Here is a 25,993-nt window from a genome sequence, read left to right on the forward strand (position 1 = left end):
AATTTCGTCGGTAGTTCAGGAACAAAATGGTGCTCCTGATTTAGATTTGAATTTCAATCCTGAAGTGATTTTAGTTGAAGACCAAAAGGATTCGGTTGAATTTCTTCCACCTGGTTTCAACATTACTTCTCAGTTTTCAAATCCAGCTTTGTCGAACAATCCCCTATTTTTCAACCTTCCAAATAGCAGCTCGAATAGCAGAAAATCGCTTCCGGTTTCACAATGGCCGATCAAGTATGCAGGAAATGACAATGGAATTGGTTTGAATCTTTTCCTTCGAAGAGTTGAGTTCTTTGCACACTCTGAGAAGATGTCGAAAGAAGAATTGTTTGAATCAGCCCACTTTCTCTTAGTAGGGCCTGCTCAAGACTGGTTTGTTGCAAAATGGCCGATTTTACGCAACAAAAACTGGGATTACTTTATCCAAGCCTTGAGACACCAGTTTTTGCCAAGTAACATTGACCACTATATCAAAGTGCGTTCATTTTCAATGTTTCAGGCGAAAGCTGAATTATTTTCCAACTTTTTGGTTCGCATGGAACAGTTCTTTTTGTGCAGAACCACTCCAATGTCTGAAGAAGATAAATTCGACATAATGTGGCACACAATGAGGCCCATCTACCGAGACCGATTGGCCTTAGTGGACGTGAAAGATTTGCACACTCTTGAACAACTGTGCACTCGAATTGATAACAACAATGAATCAATCATGAATAAGTTTGTTCTCTCATTCGAAAATCAAAAAATCAATGAGATCAATTTTAGTAGCAATCCCAGAGCTAATCTTAATTCCTTTGTCAGACCTCAATCAAACAATAGTAATCAAACCAATCAACAACGAGTTCAGCAACATAATCAAAATAATAATAGAAATAACCAAAACAGCACAAATCAAAACTTCAATTCACAAAGCAATAGACCAAGAAACAATTCTAATTACAACAATAATCAAAATATTCAGCAAGAATACCAACCAGATTGTGGATGGAGGGAGTTGTCGTTGGATGATATTCTGAGACACTATAAAGTTCCTGATCGAAGAATTTGTTTCAATTGCCGAAAATTTGGTCATCATTTCACGAAATGTTTCTCAAGGCGCAATGTATTTTGCTGCATATGTGGACTTCCGGAATTTCATTACGAGGAATGTCCATTCTGTGAGGCAAAAAACCAGAGAAGGGGAGATTGAAGGAGGTCGTTTCCCCAACCTCAGAAATTCCTCCAGTTCGTCGAGATCCAAAAACCATAAATGTTTTTCAGCAAATTATTTCCGAATTTCAGAATACAGATTGTACCGATGAGAAACATGAAACAGATGATTCAATAAATTACCAGGGTTATTTTCATCAAGTTGAAACCGTTTTTGTGAATTTAAATAACGATGCTAGATATTTTTTGAAATTTACTGTTTTAGGATTTCAGTTGCATGGATTATTGGATAGTGGGAGTAATGTGTCATTAGTTGGAGAACTCTTTGGAAATTTAACCAGCTTTCTGCAAATTCAAGATCTGAACAGAGACCTCAAAATTTCAACTGCCAGTGGTGAACCGATGCAAATCAAAGGATTTGTAGACGTTCCATTTACTGTGAATAAATCAACGAGAATATTACCTTGTTTAGTTGTACCTGAGCTTGGAACTCGTTGTATTTTAGGAATGGATTTTTTCAAACTATTCAATATCAAGCTTACTTTTGATGACATTGATAATCTAGCAACCTGTAATGTAGAGTTAAGCAATGAAATTCAGCCAGCTTCTCACGTTCTCAACACGGAAGAGACTGAATTACTAGAATCCGTTAAATGTTCTTTCAAAATATCAGAGCCTGGCACTCTAGAAGCTTGCAATGTTATGAAGCATAGCATTGAACTTACAGATAAAAATGCCATTCATTTGAATCCCCATCCATGGTCGCCCACAATTCAAAAGAAAGTCAATGAAGAAATAAATCGATTATTGGACTTAGACATAATTGAACCCTCAAATTCAAATTGGGCCTTGCAAGTTGTACCAGTTACCAAAGAAAATGGTGATATGAGGCTTTGTTTAGATGCTCGTAAGTTAAATGCTAAAACTGTTAGAGACGCATATCCTTTGGCAAGTTCCATGAGAATCTTGAACAACTTAGGCAAAAATCGCTACTTTTCGGTGCTGGACTTGAAAGAATCGTTTCTTCAGGTAAAGCTTGCCGAAGACTCCAAGAAATATACAAGCTTTAAAATAATTGGCAGGGGTCTTTTTCAATACAAAAGACTTCCCTTTGGTTTAATCAATAGTAGTGCTACAATGTCTCGTATCCTTGACAGAGTTTTGAAAGAAGGGCTCTACGAGCCATTCATATTTTCTTATCTTGATGATATCATAATTGCAACCAGAACATTCAAGGATCACATAAAATATCTCAAAATTGTCGCTGATTGCTTACGAGAAGCTAACCTTTCTGTGAATTTAGCCAAGTGTAAGTTCTGCCTGAAAAGAATTAAATATTTAGGTTTTATTCTCTCAGAGAACGGCTACCAGCCGAACCCTGAAAGAGTTACTGCGATCTCCAAGTTTGCTCGACCGCAAACTCCAAAGGAGATTCGCAGATTCTTAGGGATGGCGGGATACTACCGCAACTTCATCCCGAATTTCAGCGGTATATCAGCTCCTATCTCTGACTTGTTAAAAGGCAAGCCCAAGAGAATTAGGTGGAATGATATAGCAGAACAGGCATTTATCAAACTAAAAGAATGTTTGATCTCGGAGCCGGTCCTAGCCAACCCAGACTGGACAAAAGAATTTACCATTCAAACCGATGCCAGTGATGTAGCAATAGCTGGCATACTGACGCAGGAGTTGGATGGTAAAGAACACATTATTGCCTACTTCTCATGGAAACTGAGTTCGTGTGAAAGAAAATATGGGCCCACCGATAAGGAAGGCTTAGCTGCTCTCGAAGCAATCGAGCATTTCAGATGTTATGTAGAGGGATCCCACTTCACGCTGATAACTGATTGCTCTGCAGTAACGTTCATCTGCAATTCAAAGTGGCGTCCTAGTTCAAGGCTGTCACGATGGTCTGTCAAATTACAAGAATTCGACATGACCATCAAACATCGGAAAGGCCGAGACAATGTAGTCTGCGATGCCCTCAGTCGTGCTGTTTGTGCCATTTTCGCCGACTCGACTTCAGAATGGTACAATGAGTTGAAAAATAAAGTTAGTCATACTCCAGAAAATTACCAGAATTTCAAAATTGAAAATGGTGACTTGTATAAGTTTGTCACTTCCAGATCTCCTCTTGAAATGGGTCGACTGGAATGGAAAGTGGTTGTGCCACCTGACAAGATGACACAACTAGTGGAAGAGGAACATGCCAAAATCATGCACCTTGGTGTAGAAAAGACCCTTGAACGAATAAAATTAAAATATTATTGGCCTAAGATGAAATCTGATGTCCAAAAGATTTTGTCTAAGTGTGGCACGTGTAAGCAGTCGAAGCATTCGACGATTGCTACAGTTCCTCCAATGGGAGAACAGAAGGATGCTACGCGTCCATTTCAAATGATTGCTATGGACTATATTAGTGGTTTTGTACGTAGTAAGTCGGGAAATAGTGATTTGTTAGTATGTCTGGATGTGTTCACTAAATATGTTCGTCTGTTTCCTGTTAAAAAGATAAGTGTTGAAAGTTTGACTCAGTTGATTAAGTGTGATTGGTTTTTAAAATTTGGTGCTCCTTAAGTGTTGATTTCAGACAACGCTGTAACGTTTTTAGCTAATAAGTTTCAAGATTTGTTGTCTAAGTTTCATGTTCATCATTTCAAAAATAGCAGGAGGCATTGTCAAAACAACCCTGTTGAGCGAGTGAACAGAGTGATACTGGCTTGTATCCGGACATATTGTCAAAATGATCACCGTATTTGGGATTCTCAGATCCCTGAAATAGAATTTGCGATCAATAATACCAAGCATTCATCCACGGGATTCACACCTTTTTTCCTAGTACATGGATATGAGTCGATAGTCGATGGAAGAGACCATCTTCAGGATAGGTGCACTTCTGATCCATCAACAGATCAATTCATCCAAAGCAGGACTAAAGCTATGGGTACCGTATATGAAGAGGTAGTCAAAAACAACAAAAAACAATTTGAAAAGTACAAAAAGAACTATGACAGCAGACACAAAGGTCTACCACCTACTTTTAACATTGGTCAAAAAGTTTACAAGAAGAACTTCAAAATTTCAAGTGCTGCTGATCACTATTCAGCCAAACTTGGCCCAGTTTATGTTCCTTGTAAGATAATAGCTAGAAGAGGAGCAACATCATATGAGCTAGAAGATGAAGAAGGTAGAAATTTAGGTGTGTTTGCGGCGCAAGATTTGATTCCGGGATAGATTACGTAAGAATTTATTTGAGATGTGTGAAAAGATCGGAATTAGTATGTTCGTTTGAGATATCGTGTATAAATGAAAATCGCGTGCGTTTGTATTGAAGAAACTGAGATGTGTATCGGATGTTCGAGGAAATGGTGATCACCGAGAGTTTGCGTAGTTTAAGTAGAAAATGTTGCATTTGCGTGAGAGTTTGAGTCAATTAAGTATTCGCGTAAGTTTAATCGAGAGTTTGCGTATTTTAAGCATAAATGTTCGTGTGTATGTAAAAGTTTGAATTAAAAGTATATTTGCGTAGACTTAACTGAGAGAGCGCGTAGAATAAGTATTGAGTTCGTATATGGATGTAATCGATTGAAAAATCGCGTTAGTTCGACTGAGGATTCGTGTTTGATTGCGTAAGATAATTTGTGTAAAAGGTATTAAAATATATGGATATTTGGCTAAAATGAATGTAAGAATTGTGTGTATGATTTGTACTCTTAATAATTTTCTTTGCTTAAAGGATGAAGCTCCTCAGCCAAGGTCCAGTATAACCATCTGTTGTCTGCACTTAATAATAGAATTGAAAAGGTAAACAAACTCTATACAGCCACAGCAATAATTACGAATGATCGTTGATCTGTTCCTGTTTGATGTGGTCCCTATTGTTGAAATACATCGTAGGCTGAAATCGAGCCAGTAAACCAATAAATTGTCCATATCTGGTAAACAACCATCAATACCCATATGAGAGGTCAAAATTTAGCTCAGACAAGAATGTGCTCTGTGTGGATTAACAGATTACACTTGACGAAACCTTACACTACTTTACTAGGTCGGTAATTGTCGATCGTGTGAGTGGATTGCTCATTGTAAGAGAGATACTGCTATATTGGGATGGTCTCCCATATTGCAGTCTGGTGTGGGGGTATTGTAACCTGCTCACAACCAACAGCCTCGCGAGGGAATCAAAGCTCCCCACTGTCGCCGTATGAAATGAAGGCATAGGTCTTTCTTACCATGTACAATACACTACACTCACCACAACAAAACAACAGAACACACACTCTACATCCAGCTGTAAGTCCCATGCAACACATGTTCGTCATCTCCCGATATGGAGAGAATCCCGTGCTCCAACAGCCCAACACGATATGCATAGCGTACCAATAAGCACCATAATCATGTATCAGTAACCCTCATGTATGCCCCTCTACTCCCAGAGCCGAGGATCTCACTCTCCACTGATCATCTGCTCTTATCACCACCCACAGACGATAAGAGATTACGATCTCAGCATCCATACCGAAAGGTAGAAGTGGAGCTCGCTTTAGCTGGTTAGTTAGTTCTCGGTTAACTGTCAAGCAGGCAGAACGCAGGAAAGTTCGTGGAGTGCACGTAGACGTGAGATAGCCTGACCGCTGTAGAACAAAATTTCCATTTTTTAATTCTGTGGCAAAAAGTGAAGTGGAAAGCTAATTAAGCTTATTGGGCTCAGAGCAAGGTAATAGCAGTGAAAGTGATTGGAAAGAGATCTTGTTAATCGTTAAATTTATTGCATAGCCGCAGATGTTCACTACCTTTATGCATGCTGCTCTGTAGTGCTACAATGGAGTAGAGGAGGAGGATACAATGAGATCGGTAAGCGTGAAGCTAAAGCATTTCCCAAATTGAAATCGTCTTTTGTGGTGCGGAATTAAGTGTTCCATAATGTCTCCTATATTAGGCCTTTCTATCATGACCAACTTGTGCGCCAGGCCGGGAAGGTGTCCTAGCACGATCATGGATCGGTGTGCTAGCGTTGGAGTAGCTGGCACGTCGCCGGTGAATTTGCTTCTGTCCGGGCAAGCATGCTGTCCACCAATCGCCGCGGGATACACTCGACACTGACGCCCATGCACACTAACACAGTAGGGTAATCGTAGGTTAAGCGGAAATTAAACGTAAGTACTAAAATACACCATTCTTATTATTTGCATGTGAAACGTATGCTTTTATTTTAATATGGATAGACTCGATTCATTTTCGTCAATGGTTCCGCTAGTTCGAACCAATTTTAGGCTGTTTTGGTACGTGCTTGGGGATCAGTACCACCAGCCCCTACTTTCCACCTATTTTGTCTCCGTCTCATGCGACCTTTCTTTTGGGGAGGTGACAAGCCTTTGATTTGGAAGAAAAACTTTCTACGGAGAAGCTGTAGTGAACTGTTTGGTGTACAGGAAAAATAAACATTAAAACCATTTTTTTTGTTTATTATGAGATATAACAAAAAAAAATGCATTTTATACTTGTTTTTAATTATGAATCGTAGTTTACGGCTTACCAGCTGAGTGGAAGTTTAACAATTACCGAAAAGCTAAACATTACATATAGTTTGCAATTGGATTAGATGGACAAATTGATGTGAAATTTTGCGAAAAAGTCACACGTCTTCTCAGTGAGAATCGAACTCACGACTCCCTGATCTCTAGTTAGGGCGCTTTACCCCTACGCAATGAGAGGAGTCATGAACGCAGAAGTTAACCTGAATTCGATTTCAGCTCAATAATCACGTGGTCCTTTTTCGCAAAGTGCACCTCTTTCGGAAGAATTAGATGTTAAAATGATGGTAAAACTGTTGGAGACCCTGAAATAATTCTTGGGTAAATCTATGAAATAATTCCTGCTAGAAATTTGGAGAAAAGTGGAATTCCTTTGGTAGAATCCCTGAATAAATTTCCTGTGGAGCTCGAGGTGGAATTCCTGGAAAAATCCTAGTGCAATCCCTGAAAGTCTTCCTTGTCGAATCTCTGTAGAAAATCTAAGTGATTTCTTTCAAGGATATATTAGTGTATCATCTGAAAGAAATCTTAATGAATTCGTTGAAAAATATCTTGGTTTGATTCCTCAGAGTATTCTAATTTGAATCTATTGAGGAACTTCTGTAAAATCACTAAAATAATGGTAGAATCCTTTGCGGAAACTCTGGTGGAAACGCTGATGACATCAAAGATGAAAAAAGACGTTAATGCCCCTTACAGATGCCCGAAAAAGGATTCTCAGGAGAAGTTCAAGGTAATTGCGAGTATTCCTTTTGTAATTCAATTCAGAATTACTGGTATAATCTCTGTAAGAACATCAGGGGGTTTCTCTGGAGGAAATAGTAGTGTGACCGCTGGAAACATTCCTGGTAGAATCTCTCTAGAAATTCCTAGTGGAATATTTCATATTAATCGCTGGGAGTATTCCCAGTGAAATCTCAGATGGATTTGCTGATGAAATCCTCAATTTAAATACTTGAGAAATCGCTGGAAAAGTTCCTGTCAGACTTCATGGTGAGATCATTATTGGTGGATACTCTGGTAGAATCTGAAAATACTGGGTTAGGTAAAATCGCTGGAGAAATTCCTGGAGAGAATGTTGATGAAATCTCCTGAATCCTGAAAAATTATTCTAGAAACTTCCGGAGAAATTCCCAGTGGAATTTTGAGAGGAATATCTTGACAAATTTTTGGAGGAGCATCTAGGGGTATCATCTGGAAGAGTTTCTGTCAGCACCTCTGAAAGAATTTTTTGATGGTTTGTTGGAGCAATCTTCAGGGATATCGTTGGAGAAATCCTTGAAGAATTTCTGAAGGAATTTTACAGTTTTATGTGGAGGAACTTCTGATAACTGGTTTGAGAGATTTTTCGGAAGAAATTCTGTGAGGAGTATTGGTTGTGTCAAGGACAAATCTCTTATAGGAGCATTTGAAGGTAATTCAAATATGTTTATAACATTCATTGAACGTATTTTTCAATCCAAACTGTTTTTTAACCAGAAATTTCTGCATTAATTCCATGTGAAATTTTTGTAGAGATTCGACATGGAATTTCTCAGGAAAAATTTTCCAGGAATTCCACCTGGGCTTTCTCCAAAAAGATTCCATCTAAGTTATATGGATATTCAACCAAAGCTCATCCAAGAATTTCACTATCATTGTTGCAAATTTCTCTTACTCATGCCACCAGGTATTCTAGCAGAAATTTATTAAGGAATTCTACTTAGTATTCTCGCAGGGAATCCATTAAAATTTTTGACATAAATTTCATATGAATATCAAAGTCGCAGCTAATCAGCAAGACCAAGCTGAGGGTCGTGGGTTTAAATCCAATCGGTCGAGCATCTTTTCGGGTTGTTTTTTTTTGAATCCCAAGGCATAGAGAAGTGGAAGGTTCCTTGATAAATTTCTGGAGAATTCCTAGAAAATTTCATGGAAAAAATCCTGAAGGAATTTCTGAAGAAATTTATAGAACAGAAGTCACCGAAGAAATTCCTGGTAAAAACTCTCATGGAATTCCTGTAGGAGTACTTGAAGGAATCCCCTTAAAAATAAAACACAAATTTCTAGTTTAATTCCTAGTTAAATTCCTGAAAGAATCTTTTGAATAATTCTTGTAGGAATCGCTGGAGGAACTCCTGGTGGAATTGCTTATGGAATCTCTGGATGAACATCACCCAAAATCCTTGGATAATTTCTTACACATACACACCTGCAGGTTTTCCTGGATGAATCATGGGAAGCATCCCTGAAAGAATTCCTGAATAAAATGTTGAAAGAATCTTTTAAATCCTTGGAGAAACTTCTATGGAAATAGTGGCGGAATTTGCAATGAAACATTTGATTTTTATTAATAAATACTGGGATAAACGTTGTAGAATTTCAGAAAAATGTGGCTGAGAAAAGCATGATGATATTTCTGAAAGAATACCTGAGTTAATTAGTTGATCACTAGAAAAAAATCCTGGTTTAATCTCTGAAGTACTTCCTGAAGGAATTTCTGAAGAATATTTTAGGGAGCTCCCGAAGATTTTTTTTTTGAAATCCTTGATGAAACGAACGGAACACTATCGATAGGAATTCATGTAGAATCCCCTGTAGAAATTCTTGTAGGAATTCCTGGAAGAACCTCTGAAGTATCCCTTGTGAAATCCCTGGAGGAAACCTTATAGAAATATTATTTAAAAAAAATGGGAAAGGAATTGTTAGTGTATACCTGATGGAATTTCTTGAGAAATTTCAAATTGTCGAAATATTTCTTGATGAGTTTCACACCAATAACATTTTTAATTAGTTTGTCTTGATTCTTCATAAATATATATATTATCTCGACTCTAGAACGCGGTATCATTTAATCATAATTATTGGCTGATTTGTTTTATCCGGTTAATATCGAGCGCATTTTCTACCTTTTTCGCATTTACGGGAACAACCGTCCATCAAAATATCAACGGTCGAAAATATTCTCCATCTCGGTCACATTAATGTTGGTGCAATAAGATTTGACAGTTCGTCAAGCGGTCGTACGAACATAAATTGGTTCGACTAACTTGGGGGCGGAGTCAATGTTGGTCAAACAGACTGAGTGTCTGTGGGGTGCATTACACAGGGAACCAAAAGACGCTACTCAGGATCAGTAGCATCCTCAATGTGTAAGTACTGGTGCTCTCATTATTATAACAAGCAATAACGACGCCGGCTGCGTCCGAATGCAGGTCAATTTGGGAATGGGAGGGAAATGTTGACGTGTTACTTGCTTTATGAAAACCGAGGAGTCCTCTGCACTTCCACAAGGAAACACGGGGAGTTTGTATATGGGTAAGGATTCGTGTTGGTAAACGATAAAGATATAATTTGAAGGTTCATTTCCACTCGCACATTACAAACCGGAACCAATTGATCCGGATTCCATCGCTCGTCCATAAAGGAGCATGCAACAAATACAACGTCTTTCGACCTTTTGTCCAAATATTATCTTTGGACACCCTTAATTCCTCGCCAAAATAGCTAAAATTTGACAGATTCATATTTCCGTCATATGGTTTATAATCAAGTTATAGTAGATTAAATTTTCAAACATGTCTATAATTTGAACCGCCCTAATGTAGAAGGACCGACACGTTTTAACGGATACAGAGCCGTTTCTGCAGGAAATTGTTTCCATTTGCGTAAAGTTTGAGAATCAGTAAGCTTTTTCGTTAATGGTAGAAACTTAATTTTGAAACCCGATGGAAAGCCATTTGATTATGATCGTTAAACATCATTGGCATCACAGATCAAATGGTTTGTTGCCATTTAACAAAACGATCCTGAAAAATAGTTAGTTGGAAATGGTTAGAGACCACATAATAATTTCGATGATTATCACCAAAGCACGTAAACTGAATAGCCGGCTTCCATCTTGAAGTTCATTAACAGCGTTCAGCATCAAGCATGGTGTGGTCCTGCTGGAGTGGTTTTGATCGTATTCTCATTTGAACGACTATAATTATGCGCCATCATTTCTATATCGCAAACGTGCAAGGCTACTCATAGTTTGCGGCTTTCCCCACAGCTACGGAGCACCGGAAACCTATCCGAAATGGCGTCGAAATGAACCGCAAACTGTTGGTCTCTGTATGGCCTGCGATAATGAATTTCCACCATTAGTCGAGTGTGCTTTCAACTTTACTGGAGATAAACTAAACCGAAGTTTAATTTGTTAAAAAGCGTTGGCTGCAAAGTGTATTTTTTTCTTAATATTTTAAAATAAATTGAATTTATAACTAAATCAGTATTAAATTATGTTATAATAAATTCAATATGATTGGTTTTATTGAATAAAATGAAACATAATACGCACTATTTTCAATCATGTTTTGTTGTGTTTTGCTTTTCCATTTTAAAGATTTAGATTCGTTCGGTAAGCAAAACCTGGAGCAAAACATACATTCTATGAAATAATCTTGAAGATATCATTTTATTTAATGAAGCTTCCTCCGAACTTATGCAACAGGTGATAACTTAAATCGTCCAAGCTCGTATGGGCTGTTCTCGTTTTCCACACCGCACATGAATAGCTAATAAGTTCACGGTGGTGGTTCCTTCAACGTTACATTAAGTATTTTGCATAAACTTAACAGGCAAAAGCTAACCCAAGCGACCCCCTGCAAGTGCGCTTGAAGGTATGGGCTGTACCCGCAGGAAAAATATCACCGTATCTTATCACCTTAACACAATCACGCTCCATTTGAATTTTTCAACACGCGACGATGCGATGGGGTGGCATCCGATAGGCAGTCATCATCAACGAGGATAGTGCTTTTTCCTGTTAGAGTACCACCTCTTTCAGTACGCAAATTGTGTTGAAATGAGAAACATTTGCCAAATAGGAAATAAAGATAGATTATTTGGACTATGAAGGGTGGAAATGTGAAAGTGACACATAGCTTTGAAAACAGTTTATTTCGAAGAATTGGACAAAATTTTGCACAAGTGTCACAAGTTGATACAATAAGAAGACTTATTTGGTTTTAGTTCGAATTTTTATTTTTACCTCTATTGTTTTGCACTATTCGATTTATACGTACAATGTATTCTGTGCTTTTCGTTTTTATTGACTCCTAGTAGATACCTATATAGTTTTTTGAATCCTTTCCTTTTTCGTACTTAGATTGCAAAAAGCTTCTCACTTGGCTTCGATTCATCTTCACCTTAACTCTTTATAATATTATCACTTATTGATATTGTATACTGTATTAACCAAGGACATATCTACATTGCCGAAAACACAGGACCGTCTGGGAATCAATACCAGACATCTTTAGCATAGCTGGAGGAGGCTTGAGTGAATAAAACAATTCACGGCCTAGAGTTCATGATAAGAAGTTTTTGGCAGCAATGTCAACCTGGAAATTTATGTCCACTTTGAATATTTTACCACATGCCGTTGCTCAACAGTACTGCTGCAATGGAGAGTGTGAGGTAACTCAGTAAAAAGCGTCCGACGAAAGCTTTTCCCACGGCTTATAAATATGCAGCAACGTCGTAAGGGGCGACTTCCTTCGTCGGCGGAGTTGTTGTATGACTTATAATGCCTAGCAATTTATGCTTGCACAATCCTTCCCCCAATAACAGCCCGGAGCAGGTCCTTCAACTTGCATAATTACTCACTTAGGGGCGAGTGGAACGATGGCTTTCCGGACATGTTTTGGCGCACTCCTCCAGTTTACACATTTTTGGCTCGGTGGTGTCGTTCGTGATATCGTGACTGGGGGCTACAGGTGACGGTTTTGTACTATTTTTTTGTGTTTTAGCTTGTTTCCTCAGCAGAACCACAAGTGGAAGTGTTTATTTTTCATTAGCTCTAGTTTGGAGGGAACTTTTCGTTAGAGGGAATTTTTGCTCCTTTGTTTTGCGGTAGGTACATGTTCGATAAAGTTTCATGGGATTTAATATTGCCTATAGTATTCCTTTCTTTTTTATTATGCTTCAGCATAATGTATAGCTTGTAATATTTTTTTGTTTCAAAACTTGGGAAATGGGGGCCTTCCTTAGCCGAATGGTTAGAGTCCACGGCTACAAAGCAAAGCCATACTAAAGGTGCCCGGTCAGTCCAGGATCTTTTCGTAATGAAAATTTCCTTGACTTCCCTGAGCATAGAGTATCATCGTACTTGCCACACGATATACGAATGCGAAAATGGAAATTTTGGCAAAGAAAGCTCTCAGTTAAAAACTGTGGGAGTGTTCATTGAACACTAAGCTGAGAGACAGGCTCTGTCACAGTGAGGACGTAATTCAAAAGAAGAAGAAGATCAGTCATTTATACTAACCTTACTTGTTTATGGCTAATAATTCTCATACCAGTCTCCGGAATCTATAATAAATTATGTCTTTTCCAGGAGAGAAAGCGCATTATCGAATTTTGAAATCAAATTGGCAAAAACATAAATGATTTATAGGTCAGCATCTCCGGTTTCGCTCAGTCTTACGCACGCACTTTCTTACGACGACGATGTAGGTCTCGCAATAGCCTTAGTTCTCTTGCCACTTTGATTACTTGCTGCGGCAAAAGTCAGCTTTCTCGTTCGGGCTTCTGATTTTTTTATAGGGGAAAGTGAACCTTCGTCAAGATTTCTTTTGCTTTGCTTTTGGAAATAGGTATGCATCAACAATTTATTTCGAAACGATTTTTTTTGCAAAGTACCCCAACTGTTCTTAGTGTTCCATCATTTATTATTTAAATTTTAAACAAGTGAATGTCGAGTTATCTCCAATTGATTTTTTCTACTATTCAAAACATCATTTGATAGCAGGCAACACTGTTCGCAATGGTAAAATTTTACAGCAATTCGATTCGAAACCACTGCCTAACTTTAGAATGGAATGTTAGTAAAATAAAATAAAATGCTTTGCAGGTTTAATGCATATATGACATTAAAACTGCATGGTAAATGATGGAATCTCAGATCGCTATCTGTATATGTAAATAAAAAAATGCAGTACCGTAATCCGGGGGCAAATTGATCACTATTTCACAACTTTTTGACATGTTTTCCTTTGGAATTAAAAAAATGACAAATGTATTTCAGTAAAATGAGTACTTTATTGATCTCTATCAGTTTATGTAATCGATTTTTTATGAAAAAAATTTAACATTTCATAAAATTAGTTTTAATATCAAAAATTGAAAATGACACATTGGGGCGAAATTGATCACTATATAAAAAAGCATATTTTAGAATGTAAAATTTCCCTATCTACTAAATTTGGGTCTCCTGAATCTGAAAATAATGTCAAAATTCTTACAACTCTTGTATATCACTATTTTATTGCAAAATTAAACTTTGAAAATCTGCACAATTCGCCTAAATGTATGCAATTTCCCTTTAAATAAGCACGTTATTCAACAATAAACGGTTTTATGGGCAAAAAACTATTCCTGTAATGTTGTACGATTTCAAAAATGAGTTCAGCAATTCACACTGAAGCTTACACAACATTTTGAACGCTCAAAGTTTACATGCAGGCTCAGTACCAGCGGATTGTTTAGTACCGGCATTTCCAACAGTATTGCTAACACCTTCAAAAACTGTGAATATTTCTATGCAACACCGACTTTAATAAAAATGAATCAGTTTGAAATCATCATTAGACATCTATAAACTAGAAAACATGGAATGTCTTTGATGGCCACGAAGTATTGAGCATCCTTGAAAGGAAATGCTATTTGGACCGACGTGATCAAATTCAACCCAGTGATCAATTTGCCCCCGGATTACGGTATATCAAATCTGTTGCGAGATAGCGAATAAGAGTGTTTAAAAAAGTACGAGGAATGTCTAGGACATCCTTGGAGTTGTACATATTGAAAATGATATCTGGCAACATTGTACCAGCAAATCAAAATATTCTATTTATTTCTGTCTTGATGAAATATAGACATTAATTTTGCCATCCATGAAAAGTTATAAAAAACGTAGTTTCTCATGAAATTTTTACAAGAGTTTTTAAGGAAAGAACTCATGGAAATACAGTGTCCGTTATATTTTGGCATGAATCGTTTTGGTTCGATTCGATTTTGGCAGCATAAAACCGTTCATTTTTGGCAACATACATTTCAACACCATGCCAAAATCAATCGGTTTTACGGTTTAGTTAGAATTCGGCAATCATTAACAATTACTACAATTTAATCAAAGCTAAGGCTGTAGGATGAATTTTTAACTCAATTCACAATAAATTATGTTAGAAAAATTGAGAATGTGTTGCAGGTTCCCCCGATAGCAGTAGAGCTAATTACCGGTAGCGAAAAACAAAATTCGAACCACAAACACTGAGGGCTAAAGCGCAACTAAAATCTCAAAACGTATCGCAGTTTAATACATATATTTAGGGATCTTCTCTGCCTAACAATCAAATGTCCTTAAGGGGTAATTATCATTGTGGCTTTTGCCAGGATTTTAGCTTAGCTTAGCTTAGACTGACTACACATATCAATGGTTGCTATTCCGTGATTGACCAAAGTCAGTGAAGATGCACAAAGTATCAACTAGAAGTTCGGCTGGGATTGCACAGTGGGACGGATTGAGGTTTTAGGACAAAAGATGGAACTCACGCCTTCAATTGTGATTTTACGTAAAAATGATGTTCTACATAGTTGTTCCTATTATAAAAACATTTTTTTTGGTCGGAACGAAAATTAGGGTGGCCCTTTTTAAAAAAAGATAACCATCAAACCTTTTTTATTTTAAGGAATATTGATATAGTTTGTTTTACAAAGTTGAAGATCGGAAAATTTTAAACTGATTTGACAAAAAAAGTTTTTTCCTAGCTCAAAAATTGATCGTTTTAGAGCATTTTTCGCTATTGATGTAGGGTGGCCCTTCAAAAATAGGTTTTTGTGTTTTTTTTTCAAATTTCTCAGCCATGTTGTTTTCCCTTCATCTTTAGAGCCGATTGAAATGCATATTTTGAGGCCTGTGCAATTTTGACGGTGAATAGTTATAAACATTTTTTATGAAAAACAACGTTTTTTACATGTAGATGTAGCTGGGACAAATTAAAAGATTTTTTTTGCGAGGCAATAATTATCTTTCGGCTTTAAATATGTGCATTATTTGATCATGTATATATGTTTTGATTAATTAAGGCTATAGTTTAGAGATAGCCTTGCCAGAAAATTGAACCTTGTAGTATACTTGGGAGATGCTTTTTAAAATCTGTTATTAAAGGTTAATAGCATATGAATCAGTCATATCATTAACAAACAGATCCGTAGAAGATTTTTGTTTGCAATTTAGGCTGAGATTTTTGTTTGCAATTTAGGCTGACAAACACTATCGTCATGCCAACACAATTTTCTTTATTTCCCCAACTATAGAAACATATAAAAAATCTTTTTTTTGTTATGAAAATGTCGGCAACTTTTCATTAGTTGAAAATTGTATCAACAAAATTTGTTTTGGCATTGCGTCCCCAATGAAACAGATCATATTTCTCAAGTTATTGTTGTCAATAGCACTTAAACAATTATTACTTAATGCTTTCTTGCCATATTTGTAATTTTGCATTCGTATATCGTATGTATTAGTATAAATGATACTTTATGTCCAAGGAAGTAAATGAAATTTTCATTACGAAAAGACTCTTGTATCTATTTGTATTCATTAGCTATATCTATAATTAGCTGGGAAGTGATGGGAAGACAGTTTTGCTGAGAAACTAGAAAATTTCAATTTAATAATGGAAATAAAACACAAAAACCCATTTTTGATAGGCCACCCTACATCAATAGCGAAAAATGCTCTAAAGCTGTCAATTTTCGAGCTAGGAAAAAACTTTTTTTGTCAAATCAGCTTAAAATTTTCCGATCTTCAACTTTGTAAAACAAACAATATCAATATTCCTTAATATTAAAAAGTTTTGATGGTTATCTTTTTTTACAAAGGGCCACCCTAATTTTCGTTCCGACCAAAAAAATTGTTTTTATAATAGGATCAACTTTGTAGAACATCATTTTTACGTAAAATCACAATTGAAAGCGTGAGTTCCATCTTTCCTCCTAAAACCTCAATCCGTCCCACTGTGGATTGGCCATAATCTTCTTCAGTGTGCATAATTCAGTGCCTCTATTTAAACATGGTCAATAACGGCGCCAGCCACGTCCTTGCAGTCAGGTGGGATTGAGGGAAGGAATGTTAGTGTGTAACCTTTGCTGTTTGGAGACCGCGTTTTTCTCTGCATCTCCACAAAGGTTACTGGGAGGGATGGTTGTTAATGGGGAGGATCGTTGGGTCACAGGATTCACTTTGATAAGCGATTAGACCATGATAAACGATTATTTGTGAGATTTAAACATGCTTAGGAATATAATATTTTCAATTGACATGGAAAATTTCTAAATAGGAGTAAATAATGTCGTTACTTGAAGTGACGAACCATTCAAAGCTTGTTGAACAAATAGCTAAAAGCAACATTCCTACAGCTGTTAGGACGAAAGCATATGTAAAAATATTTTACTCAAATTGAAAAACTAAAAATCGATTGGCTGGACCATCACATAATATTCTTATGCCGACACTTACAGTGGCGAACCATTCAAAGTGTTTTGCAAGTCTACACTTCTAACACAGAGACCGAACCATTCAAAGCTTTTTTTTATATAAAAATATAGGTAAAAGGCAAGGGATTTTATATAAAAATATAAAACAAAAAAAAGAATTAGCTTTTATGCCGACACTTACAGTGACGAACCATTCATAGTTTGTTAAATAATCATATTCATGTCCCACCGTTGTAACGCTGAAATGTTCGGTCATATATAATTTATAGATTTAAAAAAAGCATGAAACGAGCTCACCAATCGATCCTTCATCCTTGATTGAGCAGCCATAATTTTCAGCTTTATTTGAAGCATGCATACTAACTGAGAAACGCGAATCTTTTTTCGCACTCGCGCCACGCGGACCGAAAACGATTGATCTTGATTCCTTCGCTCACCCACTCATTTTTAGTTAGCGCATGTTCTCGTTTTTAGAGTTTTAGACTTACCGGATGGCAAATCGTCGATTAGAGTGACTCTTGATCTCAGTCAACCGTATTTCCTGTCGTTCGGAGAGTGACTTTTGGACCAGCGAACCTTTTGAGGTTAGCTTAATCGTCTGCTGATTCGTTCCGCCGTCCTTGAAATGTTGGAAACATTCTTGTTTATCGTGTCAGACAGGCCGTTTTCACTCTAACTCACCTTTAGGCACGTATCTAGATACAAATCGTGCGGTTATTTCGTCTTGGGAGTTTTCTCCAGATGGGATTAAACTTTGCTTTTCTGCACTAACGTGGTCGTTTCTACCGCGATCGAACGGACGGCTACGAATGACGATGACGGGACCAAACCGGATGACAGTGCTCTACTGCTATCAGTTGTATCGCTGTGTGAGTGATCTTTTGATCGTCGCTTTGCTAAAGCCCTTTTGGATGGAGCGTGTTTTGAATTGGTTGTTGATACACGGAGCGAAATGATGTTGGCTTGCGTAGTGCATTCGGCATTTGCTTTCTTGATAGTTTTTTTGTTCACATCTTATTTACTTACCTACAAATCTTAGCAAATCACAACTAAACGTTACAAATGAAAAGACTATTCGATTTTGGCATCGTTCAATTTTGGAGCCATGAATTTTTTGGACGTGTTGCCAAAATCGAATTGACACTGTACTAAAAAAATGGTAATTCTGAAGTATCTCATGGAAAAATATCTGCATGTTTTCAGTGGAACTCATGGTGAAATTGTCATAATATTTCTTCTTTAATAATATAACAAGAATAAGTGGAACAATCTTTAAATACATTTTCTAGGACTTTCTTGAGGAATTCCTGAAAAAAAAATAACGAAATTCTCGATTGAATCACGAAAAATTTTCGGAATTCTCGATTGAATCAAGAAAGATAAGAACAAATTGGTAGAAACTCATTGAAGACTTCCTTGAGCTCCTGAAGAAATATATACAGTTAACTCTCCCTTACTCGATATTCCGTATCTCGATATCGAGTTATAGAACCATAGTAAAAGTTGTTTTTTATGGCTAACTCGATGGTCCCTTGGAACGCAGTTGCACTGCTTTTGTGTTCTGTAACTCGATACCTCCCTAACTCTATAGTCCCTTCAATATCGAGTAAGGGAGAGATGACTGTATTATGAATCTTGGGGCACGCTTCGAAGAATTTTAAGGCCGTATAAACAGAAGTTTTTTTTATCCGGACGAAAAAAAAAGTAAAAGTAGTAAAAGCTCTTAGATGAATGACCGAGGTAATGTATTGAACTATTCATGGAAAATCCTTTAGAAATTGCTCGACAAATTCCTGGAATGGCTCTTGAACCAATCCCTGAATTCATGAACAAACATTTCGCTGAAATTCTAAGAGAGAATTGGATAAAGTTCCTGGGAATGCTTGGTGGAGTTTTTGAAGCAATTCCAACTAGTGCAAAATTCCTAGACAAATACTCAATCAACTTCTTGGAAAAACTAGAAGAAACCCCTAGAAAAAAATTAATATTTGACAGTAATTTGCTTTCCATAAGATTTTCTGAACAAAATGGTTAAATTAAGGTATGCGCACAGACAAATCTGTTCACGTTTTTTTAACTAAAACTTTTTAACCTTTCGGTAGTCACGCGAATTTTTGTAACGTGAATAGTCGCGCGTTGTACTTTGTACAACATTGGATTTTTATGTTTATCATGAAATACCTCGCAATCTAGATGAAATATAGAAAACTCATTTTCGACGAAGATCAAGCACTGACATGCGGTGATTATTCAGTTTCGGAATTCCGCCACCAGGCAGCGCTAGTGTGCATGAATGTTTTGTTTTGCAAATATCTCAGGAGCCTGACCATTTAGAAAGATGGCGTCTTTGGCAAAGTTGTTCAGTAGCTCAAAAACTATCTTTATTTAGGCCTTCAAATTGAAAATCGACAAAAATAATGATAGTCCTTGAGTTACTGAACAACTTTGCCGAAGACGCTATCTTTCGAAATGGACAGGCTCCTGAAATATCAGCAAAACAAGAGTAAAAGTTTCATGCACACTAGTGCCTTGTAGCGGTCAAATTCTGAATTAAATTTTCGGGTTCGGGTTCGGGTCGGGTTTGAAGGCTACAACATTGTCGGGTACGGGTTGGGTTTGGGCTTGAAAAAAGTCGGGTTAAGTCGGGTTTAGGTCGGGTTTCGCGAGAATTGTAAACAGAGTAGCAACCTGAAAGCTTCCCTATGACTCAGAAATGATGAATTTACCATCTGTTTGAGCTCGGGTTTATTCAGGTTTTCCTTACATAATAATTTCGGGTTTCGGGTTGGGTTCGGATTTAAACAGCGAAATAATTTCGGATTCGGGTCGGGTCCGGGTTTGCCTTTCAATTATTTCCCCGGGTTCGGGTCGGGTCCGGGTTTGAAAAAATAAAATAAGTCGGGTACGGGTCGGGTTCGGGTTTGAAAAATGTGAAACCCGACCATCTCTATGACTTTCCTCTTGGTGAGCCAGAGAGCTCACTCTTACTGCAATCTGTCTCGCAATTCCACTGACGAATTACAAGGGATTCCAGTGCAGTCCGGTTGCTTCCTGCTGGACGGATGAGAGTACTTGGGCTCTATCTTGTTTTAGCTGTCACAACGAGATGTAACGGTTTCACGCTGGACATGTCAGAGCGCTTCTCATGGCCGTACTCTAACCGCTGCCTATTTTGGAAGCTTTCTAAAACTAGGCGCCCACTCTCACCCTTTACCAATCTACAAGCCAGGCTCGCGGATAGCTGCTCAATCCTCAGTGGTGGTTCGGTGATGTAATGAACGGTGTACGCGACCTGTCGGGTGACTTGGTCACGTAGATGGGTAAGTTTCTGTATCTCATCCATGCGGGGTTTCACAGCTCTCGGCGAGTAGTAGCTCATGGAATAGATCAACAGGGATTCCTCAAACTAGTCGGCTCACTGATTAGCTGGACTTTCTCCAATGGTCACCTTGTTGACCACGGGTTACAGATGTCCCCAAGTAACACCGAAAACATAAATCCAAATTTAAAAATACACAGTTTGTCCTACAATGATTGCTAGAAAGTTTTTGAAACATGTCGTGTCTCACGTAAGTCGCTATTTTGTTTTGTTAAACCTTTAAATATTGAACTTGAATGTTCTACTAAGGCATATAATTTGTTTTGCAATACAAATCTACCATTTTGCTGAAAATGTTCTAATTATGTTTACTATGTTTCAACCATATTATGTTTTATATTTGTCTTCTTATGTTAATCAAAACATGTGTTTGGTTATATGTCTTATTTCGGTAGTTTTAGACATGTACGACAAATAAACAGTCTCAATATGTCATATTCATGTTACATGTATGTCATAATATATACTCTTTTCAGACATGTTCTGAATAAACAAATTGTGTTTCTTTTCAGTTAAATATTAGTTTTTCTAGTTGCATATAAAACAAATGCAACCAAAGTGACATTCAATACTTTTGATAGCATGGATAATACACTGCCGGCTAAGAAATTCGCCATATGGTGTTCACTGAATACTTTTAAGCAAATGTTTTGAGTAAATTATTAATACCGATTTATCAATTTATATGAATGAATAAAGTGTGGTGGTTGTTTGCCACTGTTTAGTACGAAAAAGGTTCAATGGAATTACCTAACTCGCTTACAGTTGTGTTCATGCAGGGCTTACGTGTTTTTGTGAAAAATTGTAGGAAAAATATAAATACTTAGAAAACCCTTCATAGTCATTTGGTATAGGAGTTTTCCGTCAACAAAATTGTAACATAAAGTTTGCCGGAATAGTTTTTGGTAATAACCTGATTAGACTATTTTATTTCGGGTACAAATCAACAACGGTTCGTGAGATTTGAGAAGCAACTTCCATGCTACAACTTCAATTTATGCTGTCATAGTCAAGTGATTTATCAAACTTATATCACACTGTAAATTTATGATCACACTAGTTGTCCCTGAAAACTTTTCACTGCCTTGAATGAAACAATGGCAAATGATTGGCTATTAATTTTTTTGTCTTTTCCTAAAACACTCGTCATGCAGTTTGTCTAAGGGAACCATCTTTAATTTTTGAATTTAATTTTGAATATTTACCATAACGATGAGATTTTTGTTCTGAAGCTTTGAAAAAAGAAATAATAGTTCAGTAAAAGTTCAGTGTATTAGTAGAAAACAAAATAACGAACTATTTTGCAAAATGTGATGATTCCTTTTTGGAAATATTTACTTTTTCTTGATATCGAAAATGTATATTGAACGATTTATAAGGGCGAATTGATTTTTTCGAAGCAAAAGTGCATATTTCACCATAATTTTTGATTCGCATATTCATTTAGTGTTAAATAACAGTTATCAATTATGCAATCAAAAATGAAGGCTTGTCAATGTTTGCACATTTCTCATTATGGACCATCCAATGCATTTCCAATACCAAATGTTCTCAGTATTTTGTCGCGTTAATGGTTTGTTGGACAAAGTATAATACATAATTATGTATACCTAAACCTATACGATACATAATTTTGACAACAAAAATATGTTGCACAAGCTCCACCTTCTGCGCTTTTCCAGTCATATATAAGTATGAATTCCAGTTTTTTCGCTATGAAACAGAACATTCTCATTAGTCATATTGAAGTCATTGTGATTTATATGAGACATGTTGTGTTACTTGGGTCGTATCTACTGCACACTTTGTTGACCAGAGGAAACAAGGTTTGCTTATACCTTTGTTGATTAGCAGAAGTGAAGCGTTGTTGTCGATCGTTTCACAGACCTCTCTCCTTTGGTATCCTTGCTGGCGGCAAGAATGTAGCGCTTCGTATCGATCTCGATGATTGGGGGAATATCCTCGACTGGTCACCTTCTTGACCAGTGAAGAGCTGCGTACCTATCGACTAGTTGATCGGCGGGAAATTCCCGACTGGTTGCCTTGATGGCCAGGGTGAATGGCTCCTGCTTCTATTTTACGCCTCGTTCACCAGTAGACGGCTTCGATGGTACCGATCCTCTTGTTGAACGGTATGAACCTCTCACGATCTGTTGTGCAGAGATTTAACTTTCTTTGGTGGGGGCAAGAATGTCACGTTCAGCACCAATCGTCACGTTGATCGGCGAGGATTCCTCGGCTGGTCTTCTTGACTCCCTGATTGACTGCAATTTCTCGGATGATTGCTTCGTTGACCAGCGAGAACGCTTCGATACTGAACTGGGGACTGTAGGCCAGTTCGCTCCACAAATACGGTAACAAGGTAGGGACCAAATGTTGAGGCGCTGCAGTACTTCAATCGGGATTTTATTTCTCGCAAGAAAGGAAACACGGGTGGTTCAACTTTCACTAAACACACTTTATTTTACTCCACTTTACAGAGTTGGCTAAAGCAACTCACTTTCACTTGACCATTAGATAATTAGTACTTGGTACCATTTGCCTGGTCAGAAACTACTATTCCTCACGGTGTAACACTTGTACTCCTTATATAACCTGACGGAAGACGTTTGGAACATTGGGCAGTATTCTGGTATGTGTAATGTCGTGCAGAAATGAAACACCGGACTTTCACTAATCCCTAATTTATTACTACGGCTATCGTGATACTTACTCCACGGTCGATCGGTAAAAGAGACCGAACATGGGGACGCATAGTCTTTTATAGGGTGCAGAACAAAAGGCATTGATTTACAATCTATTGAGCGTGGGGAAAGTGTGCGGGATAATCTACGTTCAAGGTCATGACTATTTCTATACACTACTACTATTGCTAATTTACCACAGTATACAGTTGATGGATTCTGCAATGCTAATAGGGTTCACAACACCTCTCCCAGCTTTAAATGAGACTTTAGAACTAATTCTACTGTACAAAAAAAACTGTAATCCAACGATATCGAAAACGCGAAACATCTATCATACTTGAAAAAATTGTAATTCCTAACTGTCAAATACTTTCGATACACGAAGGGACAAAACATCCGTTTTCCTAAACCCACACTAGCGCTTAAAAGTTTTATCGCGAATACGTTTGGAACGACGGAGTTTTGGTGATGTAGAATCGCTGCGTTTTCTTTTTTCCGATTTCTTCTTTTTCGGAGATTTCTTCTTATTCAACGGTCTTTGTTGAATCGCGGTCGAGGAACCAGGCACCTCCACCTCTGTCGTTGGCTGCTCGGACTCAGGGATAGGACATATTACGGGTATGGAAGGGTGGAATTTGTCCGACAGATCAGACACACGGATCTGATTGGCATGAACCATACGTACATTCCCGTTGAGGTTTATCAAGTAATGTCGAATTCGTTTTTGTTCAGTTCCAACCTAGGTTCGCACTAGTTCCAACCTAACTGCTGTCAAAACGTTTTTTTATTCGCTCAGGTTGGACCTAGTTTCGCACTAGTTCCAACCCCAAAACCGATAGGTTCGCACTGTGATAAATCACGGTTTCATGACTGGGTTCACCAATACAACTTCATACGAATTGTCAAGATTGTAACAACAAGAACTGTTCTTCAGTACAAACCAACAGAAAAACATCCAAAATGCAAAATTGTGTGCTTGCGGTTACGCTCGCTGCTTCCGAGGTCAAATTATTTGAATCAGAATCTGAATCAAATTTTAACTCGAAAATCCTGCCAGTGCCTGTGAGGTGCAGATTTGGTTTTATCAGTTATTTCGAAAAAAAAAGATAATTAAGCGAAAGCGTGTGGGCAATTTTATGAACGACGTGGTGGAGAACTACATGGTATGGATAAAAAGGTAGTATGTACCGTAATCCGGGGTCAAATTGATCACTGGAATGATTAGTAGGTAAATTCCGGCGAACAATTTCTTCGAAGAAAATACGCGCCGGAATTCGTCTACAGATTAGTTGTTTAATGTTTCGTTGACATCAAAGACATGTCATATTTTCTATTTTATAAACATCTAATGATGATTTTGAACTACAGTCGACTCTCCACAACTCGATATATGCTATAAATAGATGGATTTATCGGTAACTTCGAATTATGGAGATGGAGATTCCAAAGGATGGCATAACAAAAAGTTGTGAAACGTGTCTTGCGATGTGATCAATATGCCCCCGGATTACGGTATATGCATTTGATTTGAGTACAGAAATATTTTATTCTAATTTCGACGAAATTTCCGCCTGTAAAAAGCAACAGCTGAAATTATTGTCATGAGATTTGCGCAGTTTTGGAAACGGATACGAAATAGTAGTTTATGGAACAAGTTGCAGAATGATGATTTTTACAGCACGCGTCGTAAATTTATCCTACAATGCTTGCCGAGAGTATTGACAATACAGCTCTGCGTGATGGAACGCACACCAACACACGGTTTGACAGATTAACCTGAAAACGTTTTTTTATTCTGGAGTCAGGTTAACACTAACCCAGGTTTAAAAACGAAAACGACATAAGTGTGAGGACTAATTTTCTCTAAAACAATCGCTGGAATCCAACGGACATAATCATCCATGTGATTCCGATACATAACCTTATCACCTCGAGAATACGTTTTGGAACATACAAGGCTGCTGGACTTTTCGGGACGCAACGAAGGTTTAACCACATTCTTTTGTTCATTTTGAATGTCCAACTTGACCGGATTACTTGAATTCAAAAGTGTGCGAGGCACGTAAGAAAACATCATAGACGAGGGTGTTCTACTGGTAGTGGTAGACGGAGTATTTCTGTAGTTGAACAGAATGCGGTTAAGTTTTCGCTGAATTGGCATCAGTTTGAATTTCTCGTCCAACAGATACTTCTTCAATACAGTCTTGATTGTCTGTACTCCTCTCTCCGCTAATCCATTGGACTGCGGATGGTATGGAGGAGATTTCAACACATTGATATTGTTTGCTTTGCAAGCTTCAACAAACAAAGACGAATTAAATGGTGGGCCATTATCTGAACACACTTCAGTTGGAAGACCGAAGTATGTGTATATTTCATCCAATTTCTCCAATACACTATTGGCATCCGTTCTTCGCAGAAGTTTAACATCAATAAATTTCGAATATGCATCGACGACAATTAAAAACGTTTGACCTTCAAAATGAAACAAATCCAAATGAAGGCGTTCAAAAGCATGATTTGCTGGAGGCCAACTAGACTCGACTACTTCTCTGGGCACTTTTTGAGATTTCTGACATGTAACAAACGACTTTACGAAATTCGCGACATCTTTATCGAATCCTTTCCACCAGAAGTAAGACCGACCGATCATTTTCATTTGCACGACGCCATCATGATTCTCATGAAGCTTCTCGAGCACGCGTCGCTGAAGGGACTTC

General features: G+C 37.6%; 1 protein-coding gene and 1 long non-coding RNA gene across 5 annotated transcripts in view; both read left to right on the forward strand.

Moving 5' to 3' along the window:
- Positions 1-25,993, forward strand: part of LOC5569019 (band 7 protein AAEL010189) — a 427,266-nt gene that overhangs the window by 284,588 nt on the left and 116,685 nt on the right. The gene's annotated exons all lie outside the window — the stretch shown is intronic.
- On the forward strand, positions 5,311-6,226 carry LOC110676118. The gene is made up of 3 exons (XR_002500085.1): positions 5,311-5,866; positions 5,926-6,003; positions 6,089-6,226. It is a non-coding gene; the product is annotated as an uncharacterized LOC110676118 (long non-coding RNA).

The sequence above is a fragment of the Aedes aegypti genome, chromosome 2 (genome assembly GCF_002204515.2).
Source record: "Aedes aegypti strain LVP_AGWG chromosome 2, AaegL5.0 Primary Assembly, whole genome shotgun sequence".
Taxonomy (NCBI): Eukaryota; Metazoa; Arthropoda; class Insecta; order Diptera; family Culicidae; genus Aedes; species Aedes aegypti.